Raw genomic sequence first — 12,695 nt, forward strand, 5'->3', positions numbered from 1 at the left:
ATAGAGATACTGGGATGAGATTGGTCTGACAGGAACTATGCCATAACACTCGCTACTCCCACAAGAGCACTAGGTCTTGTTATGGACGCTGACACCACGTCCTCATCTACCTCCACGCCATGTACACAGCCGGAAGAAGAACAGAATTCAGCCTTTGACAATGACGTGGAAACAACCAGGCCGTCATTAGCTCGATACGTCATCACCAAGAGGTACTCCACCTTGAACTGAAACCACTCCCCTTGAAGTCGAATCTGATCCTCTCAGCCGTCTGTAGTTTCAGTTTAGCAAGACCCTGGCTTCATTTAAAAGGGAGCAATGGAATAGTGTAGGGGTGGGCGGTATGACCAAAATTCTATATCACGGTATTTTTCTAAATTATCCCGGTTTCACGGTATTTGACGGTATTTTTTTCCCATGCATGAGTGGATGTTAAACACATTTTCCACTGCAATTACTGGCTAAGAATAACCTATTCCACTGTCAAGAGCGTTGTACATTGTACAAAAAAAACATTTTAATGTGCACACAAGTATTAATACAGGTTTGCATGGCCCCATAAAGTGATAGTTTTCAAGGGGGTGGCACTAATGAAGAGAAGGAAATCACATTGCATGACAGATTCAGTCAAAATATAGAACCTTTTTATTTAACAAATTTTGCAAAAACTTAAATTATAATTTTGACAACATATTTTCAACCATCCAAAGAGGTATTTAGACTTAGGAAAATATCCAGAAGTGCTTGTCAAAAGTTGTATTGCACTGAACATGTCTTAGAAAAGGAATAAATAAATATTTTTTGTAAAACAACTACACTTTCTGTTAATGTTAACAATCTCTGTCCACTGACACGTTAAATTGACTTTTTAAACAACTTTACCATCATTAAACTGCATAATATTTAAACTAATAAATAATAACAATAAAATAAATAACTGTATTATTACTGATAGTTGCACTATTACTTCAAGGCTTCAAAAGCCCAGGTGCATTACACAGTATTCACCAAATTAAAATAAAATAAAACAAGTGCAATCTTGGTGATGACAGAATTCGCTGTCTTAATCTTCTTTATTTATTTATCTGGTTTGTACAATGCTATATACTATATACGCTGCAGTTCTTTATTATATTCTGTAAGTGCCTTGAGCATGGGAAAGGCGCTATATAAATAAAATGTATTATTATTATTATTATTATTACATCTTTACCAACTGAACTATCATTTAGGCAAACTGCATTAATATGGACCTTGCTTCAAGCTAAGCTATATACATAAATAATACAACTGCAACTTGCATTTATAATTGTATTTGTGGTATAGCCCTACGGAATCGTATTAGGGCCACGGTGAAGAAAAAAAAATACGGACACAGGGAAGAAAAAAAAATATATACGTCGAGAATAAAGTCGACATTTCCAGTTTATTCTCGCCGTTTATGTCGAGATTAAAGTCGACATTTCCACTCTATTCTCATAGTTTACTTTATAATTAAAGTAGAATGTCGTAAACTAAACTTCATCCTAAAATCATTGTTTAATTTACTAGATTTTCTCAAACCCCGTCATAAGTTAATGTAGCACATTAAATGCTTTGTGTTGTGTTCCCCGATCCAGTTGTCCCAGATATTCCTGCTCTCTGAACATTTAGAATTTATATCAAGTATTTATTTATATCAAGTATTTATCTTGGCATTCTAAATGTTCAGAGAGCATGAATATCATGTGAATGGATTCTGTGCGGCGATCACTGCCGGTGCCTCCTCTTAGTGCAGAGGAAGTCAGTTTAAGAAGCTCGGGGAACACTTAACACAAAGCATTTAATGTGCTACATTAACTTATGACGGGTTTTGAGAAAATCTAGTAAATTAAATATTCATTTTACGATGAAGTTTAGTTTACGATGTTCTACTTTAATGACAAAGTACGAGAATAAATACAGTACCCAGGTACATTACACTGTATTGAAAACAAATAAAAGTACAACTTGGCTTGCAGTATTATCCAGTACTATAGAAACAGTATTTACACATCTGACCTTTAAAAACTAAAGCATCTCCAGGCGACAGACGTGACTCATTTTTTTCAGCTCTCTGTCCATTTTCACCGCGCGGCATACCTATGCTACCGCCCACTATTTGGTGGTGTAGCAGTGAAAAAGAGCCCTAGTACAACAAATCTGTGTTTAGCGGTGTAGCAGTAAAAAATGTCCCCACTTAAACAGTTTCCCGCTGTGCCACGTTCCGAACGTCGTTTAGGAAATTTAAAAAGGTGTTGCGGTATAAGAAAAATCCATATCATAAAAAAAATAAAAAACGGTTTTCGGTATGACCGGTATACCGCCCAGCACTAATAGGAACGTAATCAAGGACTTTATTAAATGGTGCGACTCAAACCACTTACACCTGAACACCAGCAAAACCAAGGACCTAGTGGTGGATTTTAGGAGGCCAATGCCCCTCCTGGACCCCGTGATCATCAGAGGTGACTGTGTGCAGAGAGTACAGACCTATAAATACCTGGGAGTGCAGCTGGATGATAAATTGGACTGGACTGCCAATACTGATGCTCTGTACAAGAGAGGGCAGAGCCAACTATACTTCCTTAGAAGGCTGGTGTCCTTCAACATCTGCAATAAGATGCTGCAGATGTTCTATCAGACGGTTGTGGCGAGCGCCTTCTACTACGCAGTGGTGTGCTGGGGAGGCAGCATAAAGAAGAGGGACGCCTCACGCCTGGACAAACTGGTGAGGAAGGCAGGCTTTATTGTAGGCATGGAGCTGGACAGTTTAACATCTGTGGCAGAGCGACGGGTGCTGAGCAGACTCCTGTCAATCATGGAGAATCCACTGCATCCACTGAACAGGATCATCTCCAGACAGAAGAGCAGCATCAGCGACAGACTGCTGTCACCGTCCTGCTGCAACACTTCCAGCATCATCACACTGGGCACTGGAGTGCCGGAGGGCCACGTACTTAGTCCACTGCTCTTCACCCTGCTGACTCAAAACTGCACAGCCACGCACAACACCAACCACATCATCAAGTTTGCGGATGATGCAACAGTGTTGGGACTGATAAGCAGGGATGATGAAACAGCATACAGAGATGAGGTGGAACGGCTGTCTGCATGGTGTGAAGACAACAATCTATCTCTCAATGTCAGTAAGACAAAAGAGATAATCATGAACTTCAGTAAATCACATCCTGCCCACATCCCACTCAGACTGTTAGGAGTACCAAGTTCCTCGGTGTGCACATAACTGAGGAACTTGCGTGGATGCATAACACCTCATCACTAATCAAGAAAGCCCAGCAGAGACCACACTTCCTGAGGTGGTTGAAGCGAGCAAGTCTTCACTCTTCCATCCTCACCATGTTCTACAGAGGCACCATTGAAAATGTTCTGACCAGCTGCATCACTGTCTGGTATGGCAACTGCAAAATATCCGACTGTAAGCGCCTACAAAGTATAGTGAAGACAGCAGAGAACATAATTGGGGTGCCTCTCCCTTCAGTACGGGACATATTTTACAAACGCAGTGTCTGCAAGGCTTGCAGCATTGTGCAGGACCACTTACACCCTTCACATGGAATTTTCACACTTCTGCCATCCAAGAGAAGATACTGCAGCATCAAAGCCAGATCTGCCAGGCTGCAGGATAGTTTTTACCCCCAAGCTGTCAGACTCCTTAACACCATGCTGCCCCCTGCCATCTTCCACACGGCCTCAACCACCTCTAAAAACAGAACTTTTATGCCTGCAAGCCACTTTCCTGCAAAGACGAGTGTGCAGGTAGAAAAGAACTGAAAATCTCATACTGACCTTTAAGTATCTGGACACATTTGATATCCTTCTGCTGTGAAACATTCTGACCTGTCATTGTTTACACATGTCTTAAACAACTATTATCATACACTGATAATTTCTGTGTTATCTATAACTATTATTTATTTATTTATTTATTTATTTATTTATTATATTACATATCTATTGACTATATTTATGTATCTAGATTGCAAATACCATACATTGCATCAATGTTCATATTGCTTACTACACGTCAATATTGCTGCTACTTCTTTGTCTTGTCTTTGCACAATGTCTTGTCTTGTTTGTGTTTTAATGTTAAATCTTAATTTTCATTTTAATTCTATTTTTAATTTATTATTTGCACTTCATGTTGTTACACTGTGGACCCTGAGCTTCGCAATTTCATCTAACTGTATACTTGTATATGGTTGAGATGACAATAAAGTTTGCTTTGACTTTAACTTTGACACTCTCTCCGCAGACAGACACACTGCTGATCGCTGTGCCTAAGAGGTCATTAAAGGCCTGGATGTTTGTTTTTTTAATCCAGGACATTTTCAAACAAAGACACTCAGACTTCTCACTCAGCCTCTCAAGTGTCCTAATCAGAGCTTCCAATGACTCCATGAAGATCACAGCATTGTCAGCAAATTCAAGATCAGTTAATCTTTATCTAACAGCAGACACCCACAATAAATATTCTATTAAAAAGACAAAGATAAATCAATAAGACTTTTACAAATATATTTTTAAAGGATGCAATATATTGTCTATCGTTATCATCAAGGTCCCAGAAAATACAGAGATATAATTTTCTGCCAAAATTGCAGTTCTTCAAATTTTACACTGATCTGAGACAACTGCAGCAAGCAAAACCTGCTCATTTTCACAATTTGAACCTCTTAGGCATTAAATGGTTTTTGGCGATTATTGAGCACAAATTACATACCCAAAAATAAACAGCTATTACTCTGCTTATGTAATAAAGGAGCCGCAAATGGCTGAAGAGTAGCGAGTACAACACTATGATTAAAAACATTTGTTTATATCAATATCAACTAAATAATACAAAAAAACTATTTGATTCTTTAGGGATTTATATCCAAAAACTGGATTTTACAGTACATTCTATGAGGCACAAGCCTGTAATCAAATTTCGTTTCTGCCCCAGTCTGTCAGCTATCATTGTGCTAAGTTTTGATGGCATAACATTGTGATAGATAGATAGATAGATAGATAGATAGATAGATAGATAGATAGATAGATAGATAGATAGATAGATAGATAGATAGATAGATAGATAGATAGATAGATAGATAGGAAAGGCACTATATAATAGATAGATAGATAGATAGATAGATAGATAGATAGATAGATAGATAGATAGATAGATAGATAGATAGATAGATAGATAGATAGATAGCATAGTTGGCAGGATAGATAGATAGATAGATAGATAGATAGATAGATAGATAGATAGATAGATAGATAGATAGATAGATAGATAGATAGATAGATAGATAGATAGATAGATAGATAGATAGATAGATACTTTATTAATCCCATGGGGAAATTCACAAACTCCAGCAGCAGCATATTGATAAAAAACAATAAATTAAACAGTGATAAAAATGCAGGTATAACAGACAATAACTTTGTATAATGTTAACGTTTACCCCTGAGGGGTGGAATTGAAGAGTCACATAGTGTGGGGGAGGAACGATCTTCTCAGTCTGTCAGTGGAGCCCATCTGAACTGACTGGGGCCTCTCTGTCAAAAAGTAAAGGATCCAATTGCAGAGGGTGGTGTTCAGGCCCAACCTGCTCAGTTTTACAACCAGATTTTGAGTGATGATTGTGTTGAAGACGGAGCTAAAGTCTATGAATAGCATCCTGACATATGTGTCTTTTTTATCAAGATGTGTGAGGGAGAGGTGGAAGGTCAGAGCATATTGCATCCTCAGTTGACCTGTTTGAGTGGTATGCAAACTGAAGAGGGTCAAGGGAGGCAGGGAGATTGGTCTTTATGTGTGACATGACTAACCTTTCGTAGCACTTCATGATAAATGCTGTGAGTGCAACTGGTCGGTATTCATTCAAGCATGTCACTGATGACTTCTTCAGCACTGGTATGATGGTGGTTGACTTGAAGCATGCTGGGACTGACGACTGGCTCAGAGATGTGTTGAAGATGTCTGTGAGGACACCAGCCAGTTGACTGGCACATTCTTTGAACGCACGACCAGGTATGTTGTAAGGTCCTGCAGCCTTGCGTGGATTGACTCTGGATAGAGTCCTCTTCACATCAGTTATAGAGAGACAGAGTACCTGGTCAGTGGAGGGAGGTGTTGCTTTTCTCGCAGGCTGTTTGATCTGCGCCTCAAACTGTGCAAAGAAGTTGTTCAGCTCATCAGGTAGGGAGGCATCACCATCGCTGCTGTTTGGGTTGGGGTTGTAGTTTGTAATCATCTGAAGGCCCTGACACATACGACGTGTGTCTCTGGTGCTGCTGAAGTGTTTGTTAATTCTCTGCGCGTATGCCCACTTAGCTCTCCTTATAGCGCGAAACAGGTTGGCTCTGGCCACCCTGAGGGCGGCCTTGTCTCCAGATCTGAAGACTGCATTTCTGATCTTGAGCAGCTTGTGCACTTCTCTCATCATCCAGGGATTTTGGTTGGCTTTTGTGGTAACATCCTTGATAAGAGTAACATCCTCTATGCATTTGGAGATGTAGCCAATCACAGCGTTTGTGTACTCCTCCAGATTATCAACCTTGTTGTGAGGTTTACTTACCTCGGCAGCGATGTTCATGTCTCTGGTGACTTCCTATGTGATCAATAGAAGGATTGGGAGAGCATGGGGGGTCATGAGGACACTGGAAAGGTGGATAGGGTGTATCTATGCAAAAGGATAAAGGTCCAAGACTTTATAGTCCTGGTGCTTCCTGTTTTGCTATATGGTTGCGAGACATAGATGCTATCCAGTGACCCGAGAGGATGACTTGACTCGTCCAGTACTGTGTGTCTTCAGAGAACCCTTGGGTACTGCTGGTTTAACTTTGTGTAAAATGAGCAGTTGCTCATGGAGTCCCGAATGAGACACATTACCTGCATTGTGAGGGAGCATCAGTTATGGCACTACGGCCATGTGGTGTGATGCCCCAGAGGTGATCCGGCTCACATAACCCTAATTTGTTGGGCACCCGAGCTGCTGAACAAGGCCAAGCAATATGCCATACCATTGCATTCTCCCCAACCTGACCTAACCTAACCTAACCTGACCTATTGTAGTTTAACAATGAGATTAATGGAAAGAAAAGTTAAGGAAAACATGTCTTATTTTTTTACTTAAAACTGACATTAAATAACATGAAAACATTAAAATCAAACAATGCAAAAAATTTCAAAGTGGCCTATAGGATTTACGTAAAAGACCAACAAAACTTTTATTGTAAGAGACAGTCGTAAAATGATAATGCTTAAAGTTAAATCTTATATTAGTGTTTGATTAATTTGAATAGAATATAATTTACTCATAGATTATAGATTATGGTACAGCCTTTTACCCCTGAAGTTAACATGAGATACACCCTTCTTAGCTTTATCTATGATACAGTGTATTAATTAAGTCAGTGTGTGTTTAGAATTAGTCTCATTGCTAGCATGGACTGAAAGACCCACTTGCACTTTGTAAATGGGACAGGCATACAGTTTTCTGACCATTTACAAATGGTTCAACTATATTAGAAAACTTAAGGAACAAACAACATATATAAACTTTAAACAGAACTTTTATTTACTTTGCAATATCAGCTTTTTCTCTATTTCTATGTGAACTGCCAGAATCCCGTGAAGCATACCGAAGCTGCAGAACTTTGATATTTTTGGGTAAACACAACTACAATTATAATGAGAGCAATTTAAACAGAGACTTACCCTTAATGTAAACAAGGTATAAATCTAAAGGGAATAAAATACTAAGCATAATTCAACTATAGGGCATGAACATTACAGTCTGGATTAACATAAACTGCTCTGCTATAAGGTGAATTGTGCAGCCTATGAGCAAGAACAAAAATGTAACATGCAGTACTATAGTGTAAAAATCCAAATTTCTGTCAAATACTGCACAGGTAAAAAATAGCACTTATAAATTTATGTTGTATGTTACACAAAGATAAAAAACCCAAACCAATAACATTTTTAAAAAAATGATTAACTTCAAGTTCTGCCCAATATTGCACAAGAAATATAAGAAAAAAATGAAGCAATTGTGAAATTCTACTGAGAAAACTTCAAGTTGTGTGACAGAAGCATCGGTCTGTCCACAGCATCAGGCTTCAGAGCAGCCTGGTTACCTGTTACAACCGGTGATGAAAGCCTTCCCAGAAGGACTGCTTGAAACAGGGATGCACTGGTACTTTTTTGCAAGTTTCCCCAAATTGTGTGTGTTTTCCACCACTTAAGTGGATATTCATTACTGCCCACCTCAGGCTATGGTAGAAGTGTGGTTTAAAGTGGAGAAGGACAAACAAACTGTGATTGCACTCACTACGCTTTTGGCACGCAGACTTATTTTGCTAAACTGGAAGAATCCTAACTCTCCACTTTTAAGTCAGTGGGAAACCAATGTTTTATACTATTTGAAATTGGAAAAAATCAAATATTCAGTTAGAGGATCTGTACAGAATGTTTTCAAAACCTGGCAGGATCTAATCAATAATATCTTAGAATAAGCTCATAATGCACTGAGGAAGCAATTATCTCCATATTTCTTTTTGTTCTCCATTTATCTCTATTGCCCTATTAAACTCATCAATTTAGGTATGTTTACAAGCCTTAAGTTTTACTCTGTTTGCCATGCTCTCTCTCTCAGGGGTGGGGGGCGACTTGCTTTTCAATCCTATCTTTTGTAAAAATTGATCTATTTGTATGGAATGATTACAGTAAAATTAATAAAATAAAAAAAAAAAATGAAAGTGTGCTTTGGAATTGAGCACCCCAACAAAGATATCTTACGAAATAAAACACGCTCAATAGGCATGGAGTGGATGAAAACAGAAATGGGGTAGAGGTTATCCTGAAGGAACAATTTGTCGAGTATTTTAGGGCTGAAAAGAGTTTTGGACACAGTGTTGATTAAGATCTGCTGTGGCGACACCTAACAGGAGCAGTTGAAAGAAGTAGAAGAAAATAGGCATGTGCTTCTTACGGAAATAAAAGTTATTAGTTTGAACGGATTGATAACTCAGTCCAACTGTTACATTTTTTTGCCTGACATCTATGGAGCTACATACTAGATCAATTTCACTTCAATTGCATTTTAAAGAGGGACAACAATTTTTGCCACACCAACTCTATACACCATGACTCATTCATCTCGATCTCAGTTTATTACCTATAGCTGTTTCGACAATGTTCAGTTACATTTACAGTATCTTACAATTACAGATAGAAAAATTCAATTGATCTAAACACAAAAATGAAGGTAATCAAGCAGTATGAAGGAGGAACAAAAGAAAATGTGATCACATGTGACTGTAAGTTATCCCATTGTAACTGGTATTTACCACACGCGCAGCACCGCTATGCTCTGGCTTTGAATCCGGTTAACCTCCATGGCCTCTGTGTTGTGTCTCATATTGTGCCGCTTTTTACAAACCACCACAAAGAGGTAAGGAAACCACACTGAACTCCATTATCTGTTAATGTTTAATACTAAGAGATAACGTCTGAGTGCCCAAACTCTGCTGGTACAATTCCTTTTCTCACAGTTAACACAATGAACACTGGGAGAGGCTCACACTGATGATGTATCATAACACAGGCAAGGTGGCGTGGTTTTGATTGTTTTTTGCAAAGTGAGTGACATACTTGATAATTATCATTAAAACAACAATTAAGATTTTATTATAGATGAAACATATTGCACACTCCTATTGTATGCTTTTGTTTTTGTGCAAACCTTCAATAATTTACGGGTGATCACGCTGTTACCTCATCTCTTTATCACTGTCTTATCTCTTTTACAAAAGGTAAAATCTGTTTGGGTTGTTCTGCTACATGTAAACCATTCTCCTAACTTTCTTCTTTCACATTTGCAAATGGTGTTGTCTGTACTGATTTGTGTACAGACCCAGAGTCATACCTGAAGTATTACCTGCAGGTGAGCTCCTGCCAACCAAATGACAAACTTTGCTCAGCTAGTTTGTCACAGCAGTGCTTTTATAAATGTTATTGCATATCAGTGGTTATAGATTGTCTATTTTGTGTTTTATGAGACCATTTAAAAATTAGAAATGACTCAGAGTTGATAACGCTTACCTGTATGTGTGTGAAGCAAATGCCTATCTCTGCTTTAACCAACAATTTACAACTGCAACTGACCAATTTGCCCGTGTGGTGTGTTCCATGAGGACTTTAACTTATATTGTTTTTGGATAAACTTTATTTTGTTTAATAATACAAATCCCCTTTTATCCATCCATTTCCTACCACCTTTCTAGTCTGGGTTGCAGGGACATTAGTCTAAGAAATGAAGAAAGGAGGCATTAAACAGTGTGACAGATGTATAAGTGGAGTAGTGTCTCTTAGCACACCGATGTGAAATGAGCTGGTGACTAAAGAAGCTTCACAACAACATACAATGGAGAGAATGGGCAGCATCAGTTACGATGAACTCTAATATTGCCATCATCATCTTTACTGTCACCAGTGTGTCAAGGGTCAGTCCTCTAATGCTCCCAGTCTCCCTGCTGTCTGTCAGTCTCTATGCTTCTGTTTCTGTTACTACACAACAGACTAAGTGACATTGTTAGTAGTAAGAGAGCCAGATATTAAAATATTGGATAGTTTAGGCACTTTGGCACACCAGCATCTGCCATTTGCTGACTTTTTTTTTTGGCCTTGTGTTTTGGTTTTGTTTGTGATCTGATATTTTGTAGTGTAACACATTTTGAAAATCCATTGTTGTTTAGAAATTAAAAATTTTATGCTAAACAGGTGGGACAGCATTTTCATTTTTCATCCCGAACTCCACCTTTTTTGGCTTGTTATCAACTGTAATACCAGGGGATAAAGCTTAACTTTGAATTGCCTTCTTTTCCCTATTCTTTCACACAAGGAGTTTCTACTACAACAAGCTGGCTTGTATGATCCCTGCTGACAGGTTGATAAGCTTTCTGGAAGTCCTTTGTTTCCCGTGGCCATCGTGCCCTTCAGAACTCTTCTTGGCAGCACCCTTCAATGTGCACAGATTACCACACCGTGGGAGCACCTGATTACCCCCAATGGTGTGTAGAGATGTGCTTTAATACCCAAAGCAGACTTTATCTGTTGGGATAACTCATTATGTGTGTATAAATATACAATAGAATAGCACTATTACACTATAACTCTGTTTCTTGCTACAGTGTTGAATGGGCTGCATCTTCTCTTGTGACAGTTGGTTGTTCATAGCTTCAACAGGATGTGTAAAGTCAATTTTAATGTAATTGCCAAAAATGAAAATCAAATGTCTGTGTACTTGTCTTGATGTACGCACAAATGTCAAACAATACACCACCACATGATTGGTCAATACAGTTTTATTGAATTAGTTGCAATACAGAGCCAATCTGTTTCAGAGGGCAGTTGTTAGGGTTTCATCTTCAGCTATTCCTCGCTAATAATAAATCAGGATTATTTTAGATGGCTTATTAGTAGCAGAGCATTCAAAACAAAGAAGTATACATAATCATATGAATGATAAACACAAAGGATGAAGAGCAAGTAACTCTCATGGAACAATAGCCCTAGCTAATCCTGAGTGGACAATTCATGTTAAAAACGACACGATGCCCACTTTCAGCATCCCTCAAGGTGTCAAACAGGCTGCTTCCTTGTTCTCTGAGGAAACATTCAGAAGTCCCTGAGAATTATGGCACTCGATGACCCAGCCAGTGTCTATACACACACTTCATCTACTTGATCTCATTGCTTCTTTGTAGTCTAGCATGTGGCAACTCCTTGGAGTCTCCCTTGGGCAGAGTCATAGTCTTAGTAGCACCTGATAAAACATTTGTTATTTTTGCAATGAATACAATAATATTTTGTTGGGAATGCTCAATAAGGTTGTACTTTTCTTATAACAGAATACAAGTTAAATTGTTTACTTATTTTACTATACAGTAAAGTAGTGAAGTATTGGAGTGTGCTGATATGTAATCAAGTGTGTACTCTGCAGATCCTGGCCTATTTCTTGAAATGAGGAAAAGCTTGACAAAAATATCTGTTTGCTCACAGGTTATGGATAGAAACTGAGCAAGTTGGCACTTTTACTTAGGGGCTGGGAGATAAAAAGAGTGGAAAGTTCTACATATTCATGGATTGTAGTCCTGAAAGTGTACAGACCAGGTTCACTTGATCAGATGTGGAATGTGGATGGCAGCAGGAACTAAACCAGAAAACTAAGTATGTGGGACTTGTCCTTATCTTTAGGAAATTCTGTTTAGTGCTCTGCCGTGAAAGCCTGCTTTATAAATGTGGAGAGGACCTTTAATTATGGTCAATGCTTATATTGGGCTGATCTTCTGTTGTAGTGTTCCTAATTGTTTAGTTAGCTGCATTATCTGTTAACACGGCCTTTTTAAGGATAACAAAGTTTTTTTTTCATTTAATACTAAATAACCTTTCTAAATCACATCTTACTGTGTCATATATCTGGTGTTTTCCAGTAGAAACAAAGTCTGTTTTTTGGGTGGGTGAGCTTATAAGAAAAACTAATAAAAGGTAAAAGCTTTCAGAAAGCATTCAGGTTGTTGCACTTGTTGAGTGGTACCCTTTGATGAAAGAGGAAGCTTGCAGAACCAAAGGGAAAGAAACTCATTCTGTTTTAAATGCG

Source organism: Erpetoichthys calabaricus, chromosome 3, assembly GCF_900747795.2.
Source record: "Erpetoichthys calabaricus chromosome 3, fErpCal1.3, whole genome shotgun sequence".
In the NCBI taxonomy this organism is placed as follows: Eukaryota; Metazoa; Chordata; class Cladistia; order Polypteriformes; family Polypteridae; genus Erpetoichthys; species Erpetoichthys calabaricus.